At 42.4% G+C, this 23,747-nt stretch overlaps 1 protein-coding gene and 1 pseudogene across 2 annotated transcripts in view; one reads left to right on the top strand and one right to left on the bottom strand.

Annotated features, from left to right (window-relative positions):
- GAB2 (GRB2 associated binding protein 2) overlaps positions 1 to 23,747 on the bottom strand; it is a 174,618-nt gene that overhangs the window by 79,681 nt on the left and 71,190 nt on the right. The window lies entirely within an intron of this gene.
- LOC137771321 (RNA-binding protein with serine-rich domain 1-like) lies at positions 3,607 to 4,605 on the top strand (annotated as a pseudogene).

The following is a 23,747-nucleotide window of genomic DNA, read 5'->3' as shown; positions in this document are numbered from 1 at the left end:
CTCACTGTGCATGCTCAATAACCACTATCTGTAATCCTAATGCAGACAGACAGTGTTAAAAAGGATAAAGAATTATAATAATTATGGAACACAGAAAAGAGACCGATTTACTGTACCTTGAGAAAGGAGTCAAAGAACATGCCAGGGTGAAAAGGCAGGAAGAGATTCCGTATTTTAAGCCTGAGGAGGCATCTAAATACATGGCATCTTCTGAAGACGGCAAGTTCTTACGTATGATTACAGGAAAGGATGTAGGGGGAGAGGTCATCACAAGTGAGGCTGGAGAGGAAGGTTTAAGAGCAGATCATGGATAGCCTTGAATGCAGCCACACCAAGGAGCGTGGACTTATCATCTAGGTGATGGGAAGAAACAGGATCAGATCTAGGTTTTAAGAAAATCTAATTGAGCTGCATACAACATGAACAAGTCTTACAAACATGAAATTGAGAGAAGAAAGCAAGGTTGAAAATGTGATTTCATTTAAAGTTCAAAACTACACAAAATTAACCATAGTGCTTAAGGATACACATGGTAAAGCTATAAATGAAAGCAAGGAAGTGATTACCACAGAAGTCACTATATACCTGGAAGGGGGGACAGGGGTGGAGTAAGAAGGATATGATTGGGAAGGGACACACAGGGGTTTCTGAGGTACAGTCATTTTTTTGGCCTGGGTGGTAGTAATATGGGTGTTTCCTTCATTGAACTGTATGCTATATACATTTTTTTGCCCTGTATTATATTTCACAATAAAATGTTGTAGAATATATAATTGGAAGCATCTGGAAGGATGATGAGGTGGGCAGAGTCTGAAGACACGGAGAGAAATCAAGAGTTGGTCACAATAGTACAGGCAAGGGAAGAGACCTTGAGTAAGGTCATTGGTAGTGGGACAGAGAGAAAAAAAAAAAGGGTATTGAGAATTACTTAGAAGTTAGGTTTCAGTGACCCATTAGAAATAGAAAGGAAAGGAGAGGAACGAATCGTGACTGTAAGATTTTTTAAGTTTTAAGCTTGGGAAGCCGGATGTTAGGCAGGAAAAACACAAAGAGCAGGAGACTGATGCAACAAAAAAAATTTGAGATATGATTCACATAGCATGTGAATTCACTCTAAAATTCACTCTTTGAAGTGTACAATGCAGTGACTTTTAGTATATTTACAGGGTTGTGCAACTATCACCACTATCTAATTCCAGACTATGTTCACCACCCAAAAAGAAACCCCATACTCATTTACTCATTAACAGTCACCCCCCATTCCCTGAGCATCCTTGCCCCTCAACCCTTATGTGATTTTAAGAGAATAAAAACCTGTTTTGTGGGTTAAAACTGTCTTGATAGAGTAATAGTGACATTCAATTGGTCTCAGCAGCCCAATCCCCAAAGAGATCTTGTATCAGAGCCTTAATTTGTCTCTCCACAAAGATGGGAGCTCTGGAGAAGTTGAGGAACCTTCTTTTCTCAAGATGTAGATGGGAACATCCCCAGTCCTAGTTCCACCTTGGAAAGAGACTGAAGTCAACAGGGATCAAGGTGGCAGAAACAGGTGTCAGGTTATAGTGGCTTTCAGCCAGTGGCAGTATCGCACCCTCCAGGGTGTGGAAAGGTGTGTGTGTGTGTGTGTGTGAGGTGGGGGGTAAGTTGTCACAATGATTGGGGAGCACTCCATGCATCAGAGGGCAGGGGACAGGGATACTAACCTCAAACAAGGCATGGGGCAGTCCTGCATAACCAAGAATTGTCCCACCCAAAATTCCAATAGAGCTCCACCTCTCCTCTGAGAAGCAATAGGGGCAGAATTCCTATTATTTCTGAAGTACAAAAGCCAAAATGGAGAGTTACGATCTGTAGTTGGGAACCAGGCCCAGGCCTGAGAATGTGTGGTTAAGAATAGCTTAGAGAACAGAAGATTTAAATTAGCTCACAGTGAAAAGAGAGTATTGATAGAAACCCAGATATTAATAGTGATGAGTCTCAGCTGAGGAGGACCGTGGCCCAGGACTGTAGCATTCAACCATCACTTCTCTTGAGTCTTGTGCTACGTGTTATAGCTGCAGCTTCAGATACAGGAAAGGGTAAAGGACATATTCAGTGGTACAAACCATCAGAAAGAGTACCTGCAGGGGTATGCCCTATAGTCCATCTTAAAAAATTAAGAAGGCTCATTAGGGAGCTCTCTATATAAGCACAAACTTTTTCTCTCTCTACACTGATTTTGTATGAAACTCTGCCATTGGTCATCCCTTTAATTCCAGCACTGAAGACCCTGTTAAAATTGGCACTTTGTTTTCAAACATGTATTATATGTGAAGCTCTGGGAAGCATAAGCAGCAGCAGGAGACAGTCCTTAGAGTAAAAGCGCCTCTCTTCCAGTGGTGAACACAACTAAATAAAATACACATTCACCTGTGCAACATACTGCAACAGGAATAATTTCATAGCTGAAAGTAAGTTTTGGGGTCAGCTTTGCTACTTATGAACTGCACGAACTTGGGATCTTTCATATCACCAAGCTTCAACTATAAAATGAAGATGATAATCCGGACAGCGTTGTTATGAGAACCAGAAGTGAAAGGCTGTTTTTTTTCTTTCCTTAAATAAAGAATATAAACGTTATAAACTTTCCTATAAAGTTCTGTTAGAGTATAGAAGTGGGAAAGTTTATGTTTGATATGAGAACAGTTTAACAAAGGAGGAAGCGTTTGAACTAGGCTTCAAACACATGATTAGGATAGCAAATGTCTTACACGAAAAGTAATAATTTAGGCAACATCTTCACTGAGCCACTGCTTTGTGCCAGGCCTGGGCCAGGCAGTGGATGTTAATGACTTGGTACTGGTTATTGTATTGCTTTTATATTGCCTCAATACATTTGTTTATTCATTAATTCTTTCCACAAATACCTAAGATGCAATTAGTTTACCAGAGTAGCCAGACACCTAGAAAGTGTGAGACACCTGGACTCAGGGAGAGGTGGTAACCAGACAGGGGATGGTAGGTCCTGAGAGAGGTTCCTACCAGAAGCTCAGCCCAGCTTAGGTAAAGGCTGGACATCTGAGACCCTGAGATGGGGTGGGAGACACAAGGAAGGAGGCATAGGTGAGTTCTACTGACAGTTATATCTAATAAATAATGCTGTGCAGTTCTGGAGCTATTGATACAAATCAGCTTCATGCCTTGCTGCAAATGACTAAGAATACGGACTTCCCTCCCAACTCTAGGCTTGGAAACAATTCTTTTTCCACGTCTATGTCACAAGGCAGGACATTATGTAAGATGCCCTGAATCCAATGAATGCTACAATCAACTGAATGCCCCCTGGTGTTTAATGTAAGCTCTGAGCCAGGCTGTCCTATGAGGGAAGAGGAAAAGGTGGAGGAAGAAGAGGAGGAGGAAAGGATAAATTATTTCCCTATAATTCTTCAATAAGAAAATACAGGAAGGCCAGCCTTGGCGGCTGGGGAGAGCAGGAGGAGGTCGCGGTGGGGGGAAGATGCTGCACTTTGGTGTAAATTGCAGTTGGTGAGGGATAGTTTCTCAGACTCAAGTTAGAAGTGAGAGTTCAGATAAGTGAGGCCGTCATTGCTGCTTTGAACACCTCAGAAGGGGAGAATGGATTTATCAGGAGTGAAAAAGAAGAGCCTGTTAGGAGTCAAAGAAAATAATAACAAGTCCAGCACGAGGGCTCCTGCTCCTACCAAATGCAAAGACCGCTCTGATGAGAAGTCCAAGGATCGCTCTAAAGATAAAGGAGTCAAGCGAGAAGGGTGGTGGTGGGGATAAAACTCAAAAGAGGTGCAGCGCATCCCGTGGTACCAGCAGCACCAGGTCTCCGTCCAGCTCTCCTCCAGCTCGGGCTCCAGCTCATCTTCGGCATCGAGCCGCTCAGGAAGTTCCCGCACATCCCGCAGCTCCAGCTCCGGCAGCTCTCCTGGCTCTCCGAATCCTTCTCGGCGCAGGCATGACAACAGGCGGCATTCCCGCTCCAAATCCAAACCACCCCAAGGAGATGAAAAGGAAAGGAAAAGGCAGCGCTGTCCCCTAAACCCACCAAAGAACACATTGGGAGCCTCATCAGGAATGTGACCAAGATCACATCATGGAGATATTCTCCACCTATGGGAAAATTAGAATGACTGACATGCCTGTAGAAAGGATGCACCCCCATCTGCCTAAGGCTATGCATATGTGGAGTTTGAGAATCCAAATGAAGCCAAGAAGGCGCTGAAGCACATGGACGGAGGACAAATTGATGGCCGGGAGGATCACTGCCACTGCTGTGCTGGCCCCCTGGCCCAGGCTACCCACAGGCGAGTCGGCCCTCCCAGGAGAATGCTGCCACTGTCCCCCATGTGGCGCAGGTCACCCCGACGGTTGAGGAGAAGGTCACGTTCCCCTCGGCGCAGGCAGGTCCCCCGCCCGCTGCCATCACAGGAGCCACTCCAGCTCCAACTCCTCCTGATAAGCAGGGCCACTGAAGCTCCGCCCCTGGGAGTTGCATCCCATCCAACTCACTTTTGTCACTTTTCTAGCCGAAGGAGGATCAGTAGGAAAGAAATCCCTCACTCAGGGGCAGGTTTCAAAGGTGAAGGCAGCAATTGAGACGTTTCCCCTGGCGGCAGAGTTCTGGCTGCAGGAGCGTTGTTGGTTTGGGGTCATGCCTATAAAGATGCCCTCCAGTTTTCTGGCTAGACGGCTCCCACGTCTCTAGTTCCTGAGAGTCAGTTTAGTGGCAAAGCCAGCAGGGATGAGCAGGGGGCTCCAGGTGGTGGTTCAGCCCCAGCCTGGGAGCACGTTTTCCCATTCCACAGATGACCTGAGGCCAATCTGGTGGCCTGGTCATGCCCTAACCTGTTGGCCTGCAGAGTCCCTCAGGAAAGGGCATGCTTTTATGCAGCTGTCACTCCTGTTAGCCTGGCCCTGCTCCCCTGCTTGAGTCCTCTTCAGACCTCTAGGGTCAAATACCCCATTATCTGCCCAAAATGGTTCTTTCCACATGTACTCATGCATGTGCATGCGCACACACACACCCCCCGTCTCCCTTTCTCTCTCTGAAATTGGTGAGCGAGTTGAGAGCCAGCTATGCCAGGTCATCACAGAACCCCCTGTTGTACTGGTATTCATGGTGGTCTTGCAGGTTACCTTGGCAACGTGCACATTGCTTTTTTGGCTTTTATTGTATAGTCGGTACTGTAAGTTTTCTGTTTTGAGTTTTATAACTTTGTAGCATTTTAGATAATGTTGTGTTTGTGCTTTGTTGGAAAATATGGGAAAAGCAAGAGGGAGATTATTTTGCGCTTTCTCCAAGCTGTGTGCTGTTTAGCATAAGAATAATAACGAAATACATTTACTCTATGCCAGGCACTGAACTATGCACTTTATATATATTTCATCCTTACCCATCCTATGAGTAGTTACTACTGTTATCCCATTTTACAGATGAAGAAACTGGGGCATGAAGCAGCTAAGTAACTTAACCATAGATAAAAAGCTATGAGGTACCAAAGCGAGGACTTCTGACTCTGTCTTCTGGGCTCTTCTTGCTAACCAAGGCTTCTTCTCTTAAACTCAGACCTGCCTTACATCTCTCAGCTAGGGATTTCTGCAACTTTTTAGGTCTGAAGTATTAAGACTCTCAACAAGGGTGGTAGAAGCAAGAACTAAAAATAAGACATTACATAATACACTGCTTTATGTTGAATCTTATAACTATAGAACCTTTGAGTGGTGATCTATCAGAAAAACTGGATTCAATCATTAGTCTGCTATTTATTGTGTGATCCCAGGAAAGTTCCATGACCTCTCTAAGACTCATGAAGAAAGTATCACCTGCTCTGTTTATCTTATGAGGTTGTAATAAGAATCAGTTGTGTGTAAGCGTTAGTGTGTTGGCTTTGGGACCACTCTGAAGATTTTTTAAGTTCTTCAAATGTGTGGATCAATGCAGCTGCCAGATAAAGTATTACCCACTACAATAAAGCAGATAGTCCTGAGCCTGGATCAGAATCCTGGATCGTTGGGAATATTAATAACCACTCCTGCTTCGCATGTGAGCCTTATGTAAAGCACCTCATGTGATGCCTGTCTGGCTCAGATGCTCAGTGAATGATTCCTTTCCTTGCCCCATCCCTGCACGAATCCCTCCTACCCTCATGCCCCCACCCTGGCTTTGTGCTTTTATTGGTGAATTACAAGGGACTTGCTACTCCATAGGCTAAGCAATAATCCAGGTAGGAACAGAACAAGAACTGTCTGGTATTCCCCCATCTCAGATCATTGGGGCTCACGAGCAACACTCATTGCCTGCCTATGATTCCATTTTCCCATGCCCCGAATAGGCTGATTCATTTGTTCAGGGTACACCGTGGAGTCCTGCCAAATGCAAATAAACTGTCTATGGGGCACGTGCCGAGCTATGCTGGGAGCAGGCTCATTACTGCCACAGTCACTACAACAAATAACAACAAAAGCCTCTAGGCGCAAATTAGCACACATAATAAACTTAATTCAAGAAACACTGAAGAGACCCTTAGTTGCATTTTAACTTACACAACACCATTTATCACACAAGTGCCATGGGGCCTCTACAAACTGAAAATAAGACATTGGTACAGATTAGCTTCTACTACGCCTCAGTGACCCTTCCAACTTAAATCCACCTACCACACACACAGACACACACACACACACACACACACACACACACACAGGTGTGAAGGGAACACAGGGAAGACTGCAGAAAGAGTAACTGAAAAGAACTCACAGTCTGGAAATTATGAGAGAGTTTTCTGTTCCAAACTGGATTATTCCTTAGCCTCTGGACTTAGAAGTATCAAGTCCAGAAGTATCAAGTCCCCTGTAATTCATGCATAAAAGCACAAAGCCAGGAGGGAAGTAAAGGAATCATTCACTGAGCACCTGAGTCAGACAGGAATCACAGGAGGTACTTTACGTAGGACACACATGTAAACAGGGGTGGCCATTAATACTCTCAACAAACCGAGACAAAATCACTGCGATGGTACTTGCAAACCTCTTTTCCAAAGTAATACACAGTGTGTTACAAGAGGGACGAAACACCAGATACAGAGACAAACAATAATAGCTAGCATTTGAGCACCTATACAACGTGCCAGTATTGTGCTAAACTCTTTACTCATGTACACTGTCTGATTTTCAATACTCACAACCACCTAGGAAGTACATGATATTATCTTCCTTTTGAGGACGAACAGAATGAGCTGCTTGAAATGGTTAAGCATCTTGCCTGGTCAGTCACCCAGGTTCAAATCCCACCTCAATCTTCTGCCTGGGTGACTTCAGCCAAATCCCTCAACTTTGCTATGCTTTAGCATCCTAACAGTGAACGGGGATAAGGCCCAGCCCTCCCTGCCACTCACTGAATGCTGCAAGGACTACATGTTATACAGAGGAGTAAAGTGTAAAGTGCATGGAAAAGTATTTTGTCTTCTCCTAGGTGGCCTGCAGTCCATGGCAGGCAGAGACCATTTCACAAGATCTTTTAAAATCCCTGAAAGTAAGACTGTAATGCATATGCCGAATGATTATGCATTCATAATCACTATGAATGAGTACTGATATCAACACAAATATGAATATAATGATTATGCATTCAAGATTACAGATGAACAAAAACTGTCTTGTCATCTTCGCAACATATTTACTGAGCACCCACTTCTGTGGCTGGCATTGCGCCACATGCTGTGGAGACACACAGATGCGTAGGAGGACTTGGAGAAAGACAGTAGTGCACTGAAAGCAGAGTGACCAAAATGACCATGGGGAGTAAAGGTGGCAGTGAGAACTAACACAGCTCAAGTAAGGGTTCATAGTGGCAGGAAAGGAGTGACACAGGGAAGGCTGAGAAAACAGGTTGGGACAGACTGCGGAAAAGCTATGAATGATCCTCTTAAAAGAATTTCAAAAGAGTCAGCAAACCAAGGAGCTACCTTAAGAGAATCAGAGAAGCACGGTCACATGAGGGAGGAGGAGAGTAAAAGGGCAGAAGGAGAAGGGCTCTCAAGTGAACTTGAAGTCTACCCCTAAGTTCTGCTCAGGGCTAGCTGCCTATGCAATTTTTTCCCTCTCTCTCCATTCCCCCTCTTCTCGCTTTATATCATAAATGGTCTTTTTCTTCTTCTTTTATGCCTTTGGCCCACTTAGGTTACAAAGGGCCCTGCTTTTAGGGTGTCTCCAGGGATATTTCAACTTCTGTTTTCTTATCCGTTAGATAGTTATAACATCTCAGGATTATTGTGCATATAAAGTGAGGTAACATATAACTGTTCAACAAATGGTGCTGGGAAAACTGGATATCCACATGCAAAAGAATGAAGATGAACCTTTATACCATACACAAAAATTAACTAAAAATGGATCAAAGACTTACATGTAAGACCTAAGACTATAAAACTCTTAGAAGAAAACATATAGGAAAAGCTCCATGATGTTGGATTTGGAAATGATTTCTTAGATATAACACCAAAAGCACAGGTTACCAAAGAAAAAAAATAGGTAAATTGAACTACAGAAAAATTAAAAACTTCTGTGAATCATAGGACACAAAAGAGCAAAAAGATAACCCATGGAATGGGAGAAAATATTTGCAGATCATATATCTGATAAGGGGTTAATATCCAGACTGTATAAAGAGCTGTTACAACTCAACACGACAACGAGAACAACAACAACAAAAACAACCTGACTAAAAAGGGGGCAGATTTGAATAGACATTTCTCCAAAGAACATATACAAATGGCCAATAAGCATATGAAAGAATGTTCAACCTCACTAATCATTAGGGAAATGCAAATCAAAACCACAATGAGATACCACTGCACATCCACTGGGATGGTTGCTGTCAAAAAAATAGAAAATAACAAATGTGTCAAGGATGTGAAGGAATAGGAACCCTTGTGCACTGTGGTGGGAATGTAAAGTGATGTAGCTGCTACAGAAAGCAGTTTGGTGGTTCCACAAAAAATTGAAAATAGGATTTCCATATGACCCAGCAATTCCACTTCTGGGTATATACCAAAAAAGAATTGAAAACAGGGTCTTGAACGATATTTGTATACCCATGTTCATAGCAGCATTATTCAAAGTAGCCAAAAGGTGGAAGCAATCCAGTGTCCGTCTATGGATGCAGGGAGAAGCAAAATGCAGTATATACACACAATGGAATATTATCCAGCCTTAAAAAGGAAGGAAATTCTGACACATGCAACAACATGGATGAACCTTGCAAACTTCATGCTTAGTGAAATAAACCAATCACAAAAGACAGCTCCTGTACAATTCCACGTACATGAGGTACCTAGAGAAGTCAAACCCATAGACACAGAAAGTAGGATGGTAATTGCCAGGGGCTGGGGGAGGAGGGAATAGGGAGTTGTTGTTTAATGGGCACAGAGTTTTAGTTCTGTAAGATGAAAAGAGTTCTAGAGGTGGGTGGCGGTGGCAGTTGTACCACCATTCAAGGATGCGGATGTACTTAACGCCACTGAACTTGTACACTTAAAAATGGTCAAGTTGCTAAATTTTATGTTATGTGTATTTTACGACAATTTTTTAAAAAAGGAATAAGGTTCTAAAGGTAGAAATAATTAACATACATAAAGCATCCAGCAATAAAACTTGGCAATGAACCTTAGTTCCTTCCTCTCCCCTGATGCAATCCTTTATTTCAAAGATCTTTTCAAACTACCTAAGGAGCTCAGCACCAATCCAGTTCCCCAGCTCTGCCATTAAATCTGGCTGTGTATTCCAGGACGAATTCCTCCCCTTACTGAGCTTTTTTTTTTTAACCATTAAAAAAAGAAGAAAAAAAAAAAAAAGGATTAAACTATACTACATTCCCTTTCAGCTATAAAAATACAAACACATTGAAGGTTGAAGAGATTAAGAATAGGCTAGCAGAAAGGAAGGAAAGGAAACATTTTTGAGCACTTATGATGTGCAAAATATTGTGATAGGGGCTGGGGGATTCACAAATACAAATATACAAAAGGAAGGTGATAATTCCTGATTTGAGGGAAACAAAGGTAGACATCATGATCTATGTGTAGGTTACAGGAGACAGTGATTAACTGCTAGGGGAAATCCAGGAAAATCCACCAGAGAGGTGATAATTGAGGGCCCTGGATTTTTGAGGAGGGATGTGAGGGATTAGAAAGAGTCAATCAGGTAGAACAGAGGCAGAAGGGCAAGCAGGGCAGAAGGACCAACGGGAGTCCCTTATAGAGAATGGATACACTAGTCAGGGCACAGTCCAGAGGAGAGGTGGAAGCCAGTCTGGAAAAGCAGTTTGGGATCTGATTGCTAAATGCCCAAAAAGCTGGGAAAAGGAGCTTGGATTTTATGCTAAAAGTTTTGAGGAAGCACTGACAGCTGAAGCTGGAGAGTGACAAGATCTGACGTGCAGGTCATAGAAATATCACGTTGGTAACAGTGTACAAGAGGGTAGATTAAGGGAAACAGGAAGCTATTGCCATAGTACAGACGAAACAGGATGAGGGCCTGAATGAGGCAGTGGCAGTAGGGAAGGAGAGGGAAGAAAGCTCTCTTTGCCTCATGCAGCTCCCATAGATAAAGGCAGGAATGGTGCACGAACTCCAGAAGGTTGGCTCTTATACATGATGGACCTTGAACCACATTCTTATTTCTAAACAGTTTCTGACTAATTGTGAATGTCCCCAGGTCCAGGGCAATCACTCAAAGGGAGGAAACTAGGCATAAAAGTTAATCTGTTTCAGCTGCTAGGCTACCCCCCTCACCCCCTTCGAACCAGAAATAATGGAAGGCAGCAATGGAAAAAGGAGCATCTGGCAGCAGTAAAGACCCATCCCTTCCCGTGCTGGAGCTGTTGGCTCATCCTCGGACATCACAACAATCAAGAATGGAGAATCGTTCTTTTCATCCCTTCTCACAGCATTATCCCAGCAACCTCATCCCCTAACAATGGTGTGGTTTGTGTTATGTTTTCCCTCTGTCACCGCCCCTCCCCACCACAGCACAACGGAGATGCTGTGCCCCAGGGGCCAATGAGGTTGTGAGCCTCACAGCCTCTGAACAAGTCTGTGAGGGGTAGGATGCTCCTTCAGAAAGAGCTGCACGAAGGAGCAGATTAAAAAGACCAAACATGAACTAAAAGGAATGGGGAAGACCATTTTCCCCCCTCTATTAAACTAGCAAAAAAGATTTTAATGACATTTCCCAGTGGTGGTAAGTGTGTGATTAAACAGACACCCATGTCTGTTGCTCAAAGCTATTTGTTGATATGATGTGCCTGGAAAACAATTTGGCAGTATTTCAAGAGCCTTAAAAATGTTCATCCCCTTTTGCCCAATAATTCTCATTTCTGGCAAATGACTAAGGGAATAATTCAAAGGAAAGAAAACTATATATGCATGAAGATACATATTATAGCATTAGAAGGTAAAAAAAGTGGTACAGTTTCTGTTCTTTAGATTTTTTTTTCTCCCATGTCTACCCCTCTGACTTTCCCTTAGGCTTGTAATGTTGATCTCTATGGCTCTTGAGAGAACCAGATATAATGACAGAAATTGCAAGCTCTTACCTGAGTATGCAACTTAAAGAAGATGTGCTGTAAGAAAATTTACCACATGACTAACCAAACTCAGCAACGAGTTACATTAGAGGCTTTCTATTCATTTTATAGGATAGCAAATTATTATTAAAAATTCATTTAGGGCTTCCCTGGTGGCGCAGTGGTTGAGAATCTGCCTGCCAATGCAGGGGACACGGGTTCGAGCCCTGGTCTGGGAAGATCCCACATGCCGCAGAGCGACTAGGCCCGTGAGCCACAATTACTGAGCCTGCGCGTCTGGAGCCTGTGCTCCGCAACAAGAGAGGCCGCGATAGTGAGAGGCCCGCGCACCGCGATGAAGAGCTGCCCCCGCTTGCCACAACTGGAGAAAGCCCTCGCACAGAAACGAAGACCCAACACAGCCATAAATAAATAAATAAATAAATAAAATTAAAAAAAAAAATTCATTTAAAATAATGAATTTACACATTCAGTATTCTACCGTGTACCAGGCACTGTGCTAGGGGCCGAGGATATAGCAGTAAACAATACAGACACGGTCCTTGATCTCAGAGCCCAGTACCTAGCAGAGACATCAACAAAAAACAAGTATCAATAATTATAATAAAGCATGATAAATATTATGATAGAGGGAAATATGGCATGCTGTGGAATGAATAGCAAGAGGGTCTTATATCCTTATTGAAGGGATCAGATAATGCCAATGGGAAGAAGTTAAGGAATGTGGACTTCATCCTCAGGACCAGAGCACATACCAGGTATCTGCCACCAAGCTCTGGGCAGATCTGCAGCAGCCTTCTTGGGTACCTGCGTAAGAGAAGCTGTTTTTTTGCAACATCCTTGATATAAGTTTGATCCTGAGAAGTGACTTATTAACACTTATTTACTCATGGTGTTGTGACGGGGGACAGTCCAAGAGACACAGAGTTGGTCTCTGCCTGCAAGTGTGCCTACAGTCTCCAACAGCACAGATTACCAAGAGAGGTTTGGATAGAGGATAAATACAGATAACACATTAGGAATAGGTAAGATTAAGTATTTACATTCCATTCAGACAGAAGGTTAAGTGTATTAGAGCAGAGGAGGGAGAGGAAAAGGGAACGTCAAGGGAGTAGAATGGTTAGGAAAAGAGAAGGGCTGGAAGGAGAGCAATGGCAAGTTTTTTGGGAGTCTGGAAAAGATAAAGACACAATCTAACATAACAACCTCCACTTTGGTAAGGGAGGGGGAATATTTGAGAGGTCAAACGATGGGCTAGGCACTGTGCTAAGTGATTATTTTTTTTTTTGGCCGTGCCACAAGGCATGAGGGATCTTAGATCCCTGACCAGGGATCAAACCCACACCCCCGGCATTGGAAGCACACTGGACTGCCAGAGAAGTCCCTGCTAAGTGATTTATATGCAGTCTCTCATTACTGACTATAATCTTATGAGGTAGGAATCCTTGGTCCCATTTTATGGATAGTGTAACTGAGGCTCAGGGGAGTAGAAGAATTTCATAAAGATCTCTTGACACTCAAGTATTTCCAAATCCAAAAGACTGTAAACCAAGAATTATGCCTCTGGATAAAATTCCATAGGGAGGATGTCATTTTCACTTATGGTTGTGGTCAGTTAATCCAAAGTCATCGATTTTATAGTTATGTGCTGGAGTCAGCTTCTATCAGCTCATGAGAGCTGATTGTTAAATTTTCAGTAATTCTGCAACCCAGCTGATTTCACCTTAGTAATTTGAAATCAGTCATGGTGGGAGTATTTATATCATGGAAACTGGCAAATGCTATAAATCAGGGCATCTTCTTCTTCTCCTTTTTTTTTTTGTTTCTGAGAACCTGTTGTTAAACATTTACCAGCACACTGCTGCTTGAGAACCTTAGAGATGAAAGGGAATGACTTTTATCTCACTTGCCAAGTCCTACCCAAGTCCTACCTATTGGTTCTAGTTGCTTGGAGGACTGTGCTGAGAAGCATTCCGAGACTTCATTTGTGGTAATCTATCATAAAGAACCTGCCAAAACTGCACTGATGTCTATCATGGGTAGGGAGGGGGAAGTGGCAGCAGGCATACCTTGTACCTTCCACCCCTGGCACAGTCTAATGCCCTAGTTTTAGAGATGAAGAAACAGAGACCCAGAGAGGGAAGGTGATTTACCTGAAGCCACATAGTGAACCAGTGGCAGAGCTGAGGTTAGATGTCAAATAATCTGACTTCTAGTCCAGTGATCTTTCCAGGACAGCACAGAGACCACTTAAGTTGAGGCACTCTTAATTTAGCTAGCATTAGTAATATTGAGCAACATCGTAATGAAAATGACCCCTAAGCAGGAATGTTGCAGGGGGAATACAAACGTACGGTGAGGGGTGAACTAGAATGAACTCCTGTATCTTTCAGCCCTGAAAGTTTATGATGCTAGATTTCTAAGAACTCTATATCTATGCTCATATGCACCTTCTTCCTGACCACAGAAACTACTACCAACCTAAAGCGTGCAATTTCTAAGAATCTTACATGACTTAGCAACACCCTGACAACCACCACACTGTCAGCAGTCAAGAGATATAGAGATTATACTTAGAGGGTGATTTTACCAGAAAACATGAGATGAAATAATGCCAGGAATAAAAAAGAAAATCCACAATTGCCTATTCCTATGAACTTTAGTAGTAAATTATCCCTAAACCATTTTTGTTCATTTATTTTTAAACACTGTATTTTTGACGTAACATGGCTCAAGAATCAAGAGGTATAAAATAGCAAACAGAAAAACGTCTCCCTCCACCCTAACCCCAGCCATCCTGTTCTCTGCTTTGTAGAGATAGCCATTGTTACGAGTTTCTTGTGTTTCATTTCAGAGATATTTTATGTATGCAACAGTAAATATATATAATATTTCCCTTTTTAAATACAAATGGTCGTATAGTATGATTCAGTATCATTACAGATAGTGTAACCGAGGCTCACTTTTTTCCACTTAAATTATATCTTGGAGCTTATTCCATATCAGTGCCCAAAGAGCTTCTTCATTTCTTTTTATGGAAAATGCTTCCAACCTTGTGAGACAGTCAGAACAGGTGTTATTTTCAGGTAAATGTCTTATTTAAAATCATCACAACTTGGGAATTCCCTGGTGGTCCAGTGGTTAGGATGCTGCACTGTCACTGTTGAGGGTGCAGGTTCGACCCCTGGTTGAGGAACTAAGATCCTGCAAGTCCTTCAGTGCAGCCAAAATTAATTTTTTTAAAAAATTAAAAATTAAATAATCACAGCTTGATGCCAGAGGAGGGCTAGCAAACACAAATACCATGCAAATGAAAAAATTACTTAAGTTCATGCTGATAAACTTTTAGGGGGATTTTGTTTTTGCATTAATTTGGTTTTCCTTAGAAAATGAAATGATACATCATGGTCACAGGTCAATAACAGTAGTAAACGCTATTGAATCAAATTTGTACAATTTTTTTTCTGTAGGTTAAAAAAAGTCTAGATGCAGAGCAAAAAAGTGAAATTGTGGTCATGAAAGTGCTCTGAAGGGATTTCTTATAGGAAAAGAAATTGTTACTTTAAATTAGCTTTGTCTTATTCCAAAAAAGATTCAGGTTATTTATTATTTTCTGTCTGTGGAGGTGTCTACATTCTGCTATGAGCTTCTCGAGTTGCCTGAGCTTCTTGAGAGTAACAGTTTGTCCATCTCTGTATTCTCAGATACAGACAAAGACACAAACATAGACTAGGATCTCAGTGATTCTTGTTGAATAGATGAAACGATATTATAGAGAATGTTTAAATCACCTGAGAACTCAGTTTGCTCCCCTGAAACATGTCTGAAGAAGACGTAGTTCTGACCCAATGAGATGAAGACTAAGGAGAAACTGAATAGAAATTTATTTGGGCAGAGACTCAGTCTATGCTCTATAACCACAGCAGGTAAGTCACCACCTTTGCCTATGCTCAAGATCCTTGCTACTAAGCCCAATTGCCTCATGTCTATTATTCAATACAATTCTACAAATATGTACTGAGCATCTGTGCTGGGTACACAGTGGGAACTCAGTAAATCTATATCTGGGTCAATTTTTAATCCCTATATTATCATCACTTCTATTCACATCTAATTCCCATAACAGACTGTAAACAACTTTAAGGGATCATGTTTTAATCATCTTTGGATCTGAATATGGAATGGGCCTGCTGGGCACTCAAAAGTCTAATATATAGGGCTTCCCTGGTGGCACAGTGGTTGAGAATCCGCCTGCCAATGCAGGGGACGCGGGTTCAAGCCCTGGTTTGGGAAGATCCCACATGCCGCAGAGCAACTGGGCCCATGAGCCACAACTACTGAGCCTGCGCGTCTGGAGCCTGTGCTCCGCTACAAGAGAGGCCGAGATAGTGAGAGGCCCGCGCACTGTGATGAAGAGTGGCCCCCGCTCGCCGCAACTAGAGAAAGCCCTCGCACAGAAACGAAGACCCAACACAGTCAAAAATAAATAAATAAATAAATAAATTTATTAAAAAAAAGAAAAAAAGTCTAATATATAAACAGAATACGGACCCATGTTCCTGATGCTGGGAACCAGGGTGAGGGGTGGGGGTAGGGGAGAGGTAAGTGATCAAAGGATGCTTCGAGTGAAAGTAAGAATATCTGAGATGAGTCTTAAAGGATAAAGAAATATTCCCAAAAGCAAACTCTGAGAACAAGAGATGAAGGATGGAAGAAAGAAAAAATACTCTGAACATAAAGGGGAAGCCATCATCATCAAAATGCATGGAGGAAGCAATATTCATGAAGTGTTCAGGAAACAATTTACAACTGAGTGTTTCTAGAGCCTAGAGGCTCCCAGCAAAAGATGAGAATGAAAAAGTAGGTTGAGTCCCAATCACAGGGGGTCTTAGATCGTTTAAGAAAAGTGGTGAGGCCCAAAATTTTGAGTAGAAAGAATATGATACAAAGGAAACAATTCAGGATTCAAGGGTAAGACAGAGCTGGGATTATATCCTAAACTCTTCATCACTAGCAGTGTGACTCTGGAGAAGTAATTGAATCCCTTTGACCTTTAGTATTTCCTCTATAAGGTGAGCATAATATATATCTTACTAGATTGAAACGAAGAAGAAATGGATGTTAAAGAGCTTTATAAACCAGCAAGGGCAACATAAATATTAATTGTTGTTATAATTATAAGTTGTGCTTTGGGAAAAAGTCTTACAGTCTTGTTGAGGATTTGCTGGAGGTGAGAGAAAAGCATAGAAGTAGAAAAGACAGAAAGTGGTTGTGGTAGAGGGATCATTTGCTAGTGCAGATGAATACAGAAGCCCTGTTTCTTCACCTGCAGATCCAAGGACCTGACCCTGAGCTCTTCCTTGAGCAAGACTCTCAGGAACAGATGGCTATACATATCAATTACTAGGCATTCATGATTCCAGCTTATTGGACAAAACAAATCCTGGGTCAATAATTGCAGTGGGATGACAAAAACAATTTCCTGTTGCAGGGAATTTATCGGTAGCACTGCATTTGCAGTCTTTCCAAACAGCAATTCATTAAGCAATCAGCCAAAAACACTAAGCCAAAGGGGGCCTTAAAAAGGACATTAAGTGTAAGATGTTAATAATAGGGCAAACTGGGTGTAGGTATATGGGAACTCTCTGTACTATCTTCTCAATTTTTCTGTAAATCTAAAACTGTTTGAGGAAGTTAAAGTCTATTTTTTAAAAGTAGATTACAGGTTCAGAGTAGACTTTTTTTCGTAATAGCCAAAAACCGGAAATAATCCAGGTATCCATCCATAGGAAAATAGATAAATTGTGGTACATGCATGCAATGAAATACTACTCAGCAATAAAACGGAATGGGCTATTAAACAACAACATGGACGGATTTCAAAAGTATCACGCTGAGTGACAGAAGCTATACACAAAAAAGTACATACTATAAGATTCCATTTATGTGAAATTCTAAAACAGGCAAAAATAATTTATGGTGGGAAAAAAATATCAGAATGATGGTTGTTTTTGGAGGGTGAGGGTAGGAACTGGCCAGGAAGGGGCATGAGGAAGCCTTCTGGGATGATGATAATGTTTTACAGCTTTACAGGTGCTTGAGTTACACAGGTATATGTCTTTGTCAAATCTCAGAGAACACTCACTTAAGATTTGGGCATTTCACTCTGTAAATTTTACCTTGAAGAAAAATGCTGAACAAATACTGGACTCCAGTTAATGAGTTAATGATATGCATGATGAAATATTTAGGGAGAAATATAATGATGCCTGTAATTTATTTTAAATGCTTTAAAAAATAAGATGAATAATGGATGGACAAAGGGATGGATAGATGGATAGGTTTGTGATACAGCAGGGGTCCGTGGCCTGTTAGGAACCGGGCCGCACAGCAGGAGGTGAGCGGCTGGCAAGCGAGCGAAGCTTCATCTGCCCATGGCTCACATTACTGCCTGAACCATCCCTCCCCCTCCCCAGTCCGTGGAAAAATTGTCTTCCACGACACCGGTCCCTGGTGCCAAAAAAGTTGGGGACCGCTGTGATACAGCAAGTGTCGTAAAATATTAATGGTGGAATCTGGATGGTGGATACATGGGTATACACTGTAAAATTCTTTGAACTTTGCTGTATGCTTGAAAATTTTCATTAAAAAATTTTGGGAAAAATAAAGAACATTTTGGGGTCTTGTGTCTGGGTTGGGTGATTGGGAGAAAGAGATTATATTTAAGCTTATCGGGCCAGGCTTGTAGGATCCTAATATTAATAAAAATCCTTTACACTTAACTAACTACCTATCTGTCTGCCTGTCTGTCTGTCTGTCTATCTATCTATCTATCTATCTATCTACACCAGGTCTTAGTTGTGGCATGTGGGATCTTCACTGCTGCGTGTGGGATCTTTAGTTGAGGCACATGGGATCTTTTTTTTTTAGTTGCGGCATGCGAATCTTTAGTTGTGCCATGTGGGATCTAGTTCCCTGAGCAGGGATGGAACCCAGGCCCCCTGCATTGGGAGCGCAGAGTCTTAGCCACTGGTCCACCAGGGAAGTCCCTACACTTAACTCTTTACATGAATACAGACAGCCTTTTCATATTTATCCTCGTTTTATCCCCCAATCTGATTTATGTACCTCTCATCTGTGTTCTTGAGGATATCTTCATTTTAGCATTTGTCATCATTTTCTAACTATTTTCATCTTGTGTCACCCTCCTAGACTACCGAGAACTCCTTGAAAGCAGGGCCTTGCCTTTCTTTTTTTGACTTGGCGTCCCCTTTGCCTAGCATAGTATCTGACATATACAGAGGGCATTCATCCCAACATTTGTTGGGTACATCCCGTGAGTTATAAGGAGAGCCAGCTGGGTCAGTCAGGCTCTTTTAAAGGCCACGGGGAAATATGGAAGATTTCCCAAAGAGACATCTGATCCAAAACATATTCTATGGAAGTGACTCTGCACTTGGAAGGAATCAGCTAGGTGCAGAGGGACCTGTTTGTGTTTCCTCATTTAGCTTTTATCCTGACATACTGCAACCCAAAATACCTTCTAGATGAAACTAGTGTGGTATATACTGTAGGTTGGCTCACTCCACTTCCACCCCCCTCCCCTTCTAGTTGGAAACAGTGGAAAACTAAAAAATCCAGATTTGCTTGCAGTTAATCTACCAATTATGTGCATTCACACAAGACAGGTAAGCTGGAAGTGAGGTGAAGACCATTTTCCTGCTCTCGGGGCTGTTTCTTGTTTCTTCTGGCAAGCAAATATGTAGCTATGAAAGGGTTTATGCAGCTGAGGCATTTTCCAGCTTCCTGAGTGCCACGGGGCATTTGCAGCAGTAGCTTCTCAAGTCTGACCTCCTAAGTGCTAGATCACAGCTATGGAGTGGGGGGGTGAGTTAACTGATCACTTCAGTGGTATTCTGGGGGTGGGGAGGGAGTAAGTATCATTCGTGGAACATGCAGCTTTAGTTTTTCCTACCATTTGGTAAGCATTTAATCCCTTGTATTAAATTCCTTCCTGTTCAAAGTATCTGGAGTGGTCTCCATCCCTTGCACTTATCCCTGGGTATAAAAATCAAGAAATAAGTTTGAGTGACTAAGGGCAGGCCCGTGTGGATGGGAAAGGGGTTGCATTTCTGAGTTTTTCACAAAGAGTACCTATTCAAGTAATTGTTGAACCCTACCTTGTGCCAAACACTGGGCTAGTGGCTGGCCTCAAGAGACAGGGGTTTGCTTTAGATGGAAGAGCTAAGCTACCATGTGAAAGAAGAGGTCACAGTGATGGATGTTTGAGAGAAGGAGGGAATGGTCAGAATGAGAGGCCAGGTGAACTGGGTGGCTTTAGAGGAGAGAGAAAATGCTTATGCTCAGACCTCAAACCAAATTACTAAAAAGTTTAGCATTTTATGCATAGCATATTCATCTCCATTATCTCCGTTAACACCCCTTACGGCCCCCACCCCTTTTTTTGGGGTTAACATTTGAGTGTTTCCTATGTGGCAGGAACTCACATACATTTTCTCATTTAAAGTCTGTAACACCCTACGAAGAGGGAGCTATTATTAGCTCCCTGACTTGCCTGAGGTCTCACAGTTATTAAGGAGCAGAGCCAGCACTCAAACTCATATCTTTTGATCCGAATCCTACATTCTTAAGGGATCACAAAGCCAGAATTTCAGCTCCTCAGAAGACATAACATGTTTAGAAACTAACATTGTACAAATACGAGGAATTGTTATCCTTATCACAGAAAACACCTTTCTCCAAGTTTGAGGTCTTCAAGGTAAGCGGAGCGGTGTCCATGCTGTTTGGGTCCTGGAAAGGGATTAGAGAGGTCTAGGCTGGCTCAAATCAGGCCACACCTAGACCTGATTTGTTTTAATCAGGACAAAGCGGGTGAGGGGCAGAGAAGGAAAACCAGTTGCTGCTACGCATGCCTCCTCCCTAAGGCAGCCCTTTATCTCCTACTCCACTGTTTACAGCTCGGAGGACACCATCCAGACCTAGCAGATGAAAGTATCCACTGGGAAGGAGAAAAAGCACACATGCCTCCTCCTCATACAAAGGGACATTTGTGCCAGGCGGTCTAAGAAGCTGACACACACCAAGGGTTTGCCCCTCTTCCCTTCACCCCTAGAAACAGACAAGAAAGGCAGCTTTCTGGTGTCCACAAAGCAGGGAGGCTGTTTCAGGGAAGAGAACACACACTCTCCAAAACTGCTGACTTGATTCATCCCCAACGGACACAAGGCGGAGAGGAAGACTTCAGGAAACGGGCAGATTATGTCCAAGAAAAGATTTCCTGCAAGCAGTTAACGGGAAACTTACATGAAAAGCGGGGACTAAAAATACACAGGCTATTGGAAGCTAGTGGCGAGGGCCCCAGGACCCTTAGTTCTTCGAGAAGTGTCTGAGGAAGCTACAGGCTTGGAACTCTGCCCACCCCCCCACCCCCCGCCGCCCCACCCCCCGCCGCCCCCAACACACACACAACCAACCTAGTGAGACCAACTTAGCATTGGCTTTATTCCCCAGAGAAGCTCATCAGGCACCTGGTGTGATTTAAACTTCAATCTAACATTTATCAAATCCTCACTGTGTTCTAGGCACTCTATTCATATAAGTCATTACAGCACAGAAGGCAAGGGCCCTAGAGCCTTATACACAGAGCTTGACGCAAATGATGAGAGAAGCGGATAGGTAGTATAAATGATATCCTATGTCTACGTGAATTTCGATGATCAAGGAATAAACCTCACGATTTAAGACTTAGGAAGATTTAAAGGGTTGGAAAACCTGCATAGAGGTGGCTATGGAATGCAGGAGATTTATTTGCACTTGAAGATCTTTGTAATGACAAATCAGAGCTTGGCTTGAACAGTGAGGAAACTAAAACGCAACTTGAGGAGACCAAAAATTAGCTATTAGGGAGTATTGTTTGTTTGATTTTGAGACAGAACTTTTCTGTAGATGTTTAAAGGCAGAAGCAGGCCCATGGAGTTCTCTCCGTGCCCTAGGGCCTGAGCAGAAATTTGAAGATGGAGTTTGTTTTCAGAGCGTTCTCTTTCCCCTTCTCTTATACTTCTAAAAGCCTAATTTTGCCAACTATTTATTGAGCCCCAACAGTAGAGTACCCCCTACAGCACTGAACAACAACAGATCAAGAATCTCATAGTTTAAAAGTTAAAACACATTCTACAAATACCAGAGGGAGGAGGGCAGTGCTGGGCTTCCTAGGACCCTGGCATCACTTTTGAAGGGCTTATCACCCTGCTGCCCCATTAATACACTCCTCCTAATTGAGCAATTTATAAGTCCTCATACCCAGAAATTTTGGGCCCCAATTACAAAAGGAAAATCTTATCACCAGTCATCCTTCAAACACACAAACACATACACTAAGTTTTTCTTGCAGGTTTATAATAAATAATTTGAGGCCAGAAATCTTTCAGTGTCATATTTTTATACCTAATGGGAGCCAGGTGTGAAGGTACATTGGAAAACAAAACTAGGTGGTCCTATGTGATTAGCATCTAGGGAGGCTGGGCTGGGAGAACAGAAAGTTGTTTTTGTTTTATTTTTTTAAACCAAGGATGATCTAAGACTTCTTTTGTTGTAAAATCCCCTGGATGCCTTTGTGGTTGCTGCATTCAAGGCAGCTGAGCACTCCTTCTTTCCTAAATGCTGCTCCCAAATCCTTTGGATTATCTGACACCACAGCTTCCTGCATCTCTGTGCTCCTTTTCAGCCTTATGGGGATCCTTTTCAGATCTATGATCCACAGGATTTCATCCTTAGCTTCCTCTTCTCTTACTCTCTATACCCCTTGGTAGTTTAGATTCCTCTCATCGCACAGAGTTCTCCTAGACTTACCTCTCCAGACTATACTTAAGGAGCTATTAGGCAGCCATGAGTAGAATTGACACCTTCACCTCCGTTTTATACCTTCTTCCAATTCTCTGTATCAGAAGGAAAGGGAAATAATTAACTGGCACCCCAAATCTCCTAAGCCTTGGTGAACTGCTTTATTATGTAAATAGATAATGAGGATTCTGTGTTTTGTCTATGTATGTCTGCACATTAAGTTTATTTTATAACTTGGAAGTACAGGTACTGCAGCTGTCATTTCATTTGCTATATCTAAACAACAAGCATCATCAAACAGTGAAAACTGGACGGGAATAAAAAAATATGGGAAAATCAAGTGGCCAAAGGGTACGAGGAACATAATGTTAGGAAATTCTTGGTTTTTGTACCATCAGAAACAAAACAAACAACAAGTTGGATCAGTGACTTACACAAATTAAACTAAAATATGTTAGCAGCTACTTTCTATTTCTAAAATCAGAGTCATGGTAAAGAGAAGAGAGCCATTGGATTCAACTGCTCAGGAATCTGGCTGTGATTACTCTGGCATCACTTCTGAAGACTATAGCACTAGCCGAGAACAATGCTGAAAGAATACTGGGCTGGGCAATGGGGTTCTCCAACTAGCTTTGCTACTAAATACTCCTTGCTAAACATTAACTTAATATTTTTAACTTCCAAGATCCTTACACATTCTTAGCATTTGGTCTCAGCAAAAGATCAGATAATGATTCATACATCACTGTAGATTTCAGTCAATGGGTTTGACTTCCTTACCCAATACTATTTGCCTCTTACGTCAACTCTCCAAAAAGACGTAAGGACAGTGGTGGAGGATGCAAAACGCACCAAAGAAGCTAATCTGTAATGGTTTCGTTTTGGTTGCAGTCTCACAGATGGCAGTGAGGGGGCAGGGCCCTAATAGAAAGTAGGGCAAAATTCCTCATAGCCAAGTCAGAGTCAAGGCTTAGTTAAGAAGAGGCTGGAGAGTCATAACATGATAAGCTGGAGAGGAATGGTATGCTTCCTCCCCTGACAATCCATACTGCTCTCTTAGGAGAAAAAGAGCAAGAAGCGAGAGGCAAGTTGGAGAAAGAATGGTGGAGGTTTGAGCAAAAGAAGATAAAATTCTTCCCCCACAGAAAAGCATAATTCTAATCATTTCCCATCCCTACACTATATCAAATCCAGCGAATGGTGAGAAATAGAAAATGTTCTGTCAATAAATGAACAGTAATCGAGTTCCTCCCTACATTCCAGAGGGCACATTCTATGCAAACCTTGAAATTAA

This window comes from Eschrichtius robustus, chromosome 11 (assembly GCF_028021215.1).
Source record: "Eschrichtius robustus isolate mEscRob2 chromosome 11, mEscRob2.pri, whole genome shotgun sequence".
Classification (NCBI taxonomy): Eukaryota; Metazoa; Chordata; class Mammalia; order Artiodactyla; family Eschrichtiidae; genus Eschrichtius; species Eschrichtius robustus.
This window is presented reverse-complemented; position numbering and strand designations above follow the sequence as displayed.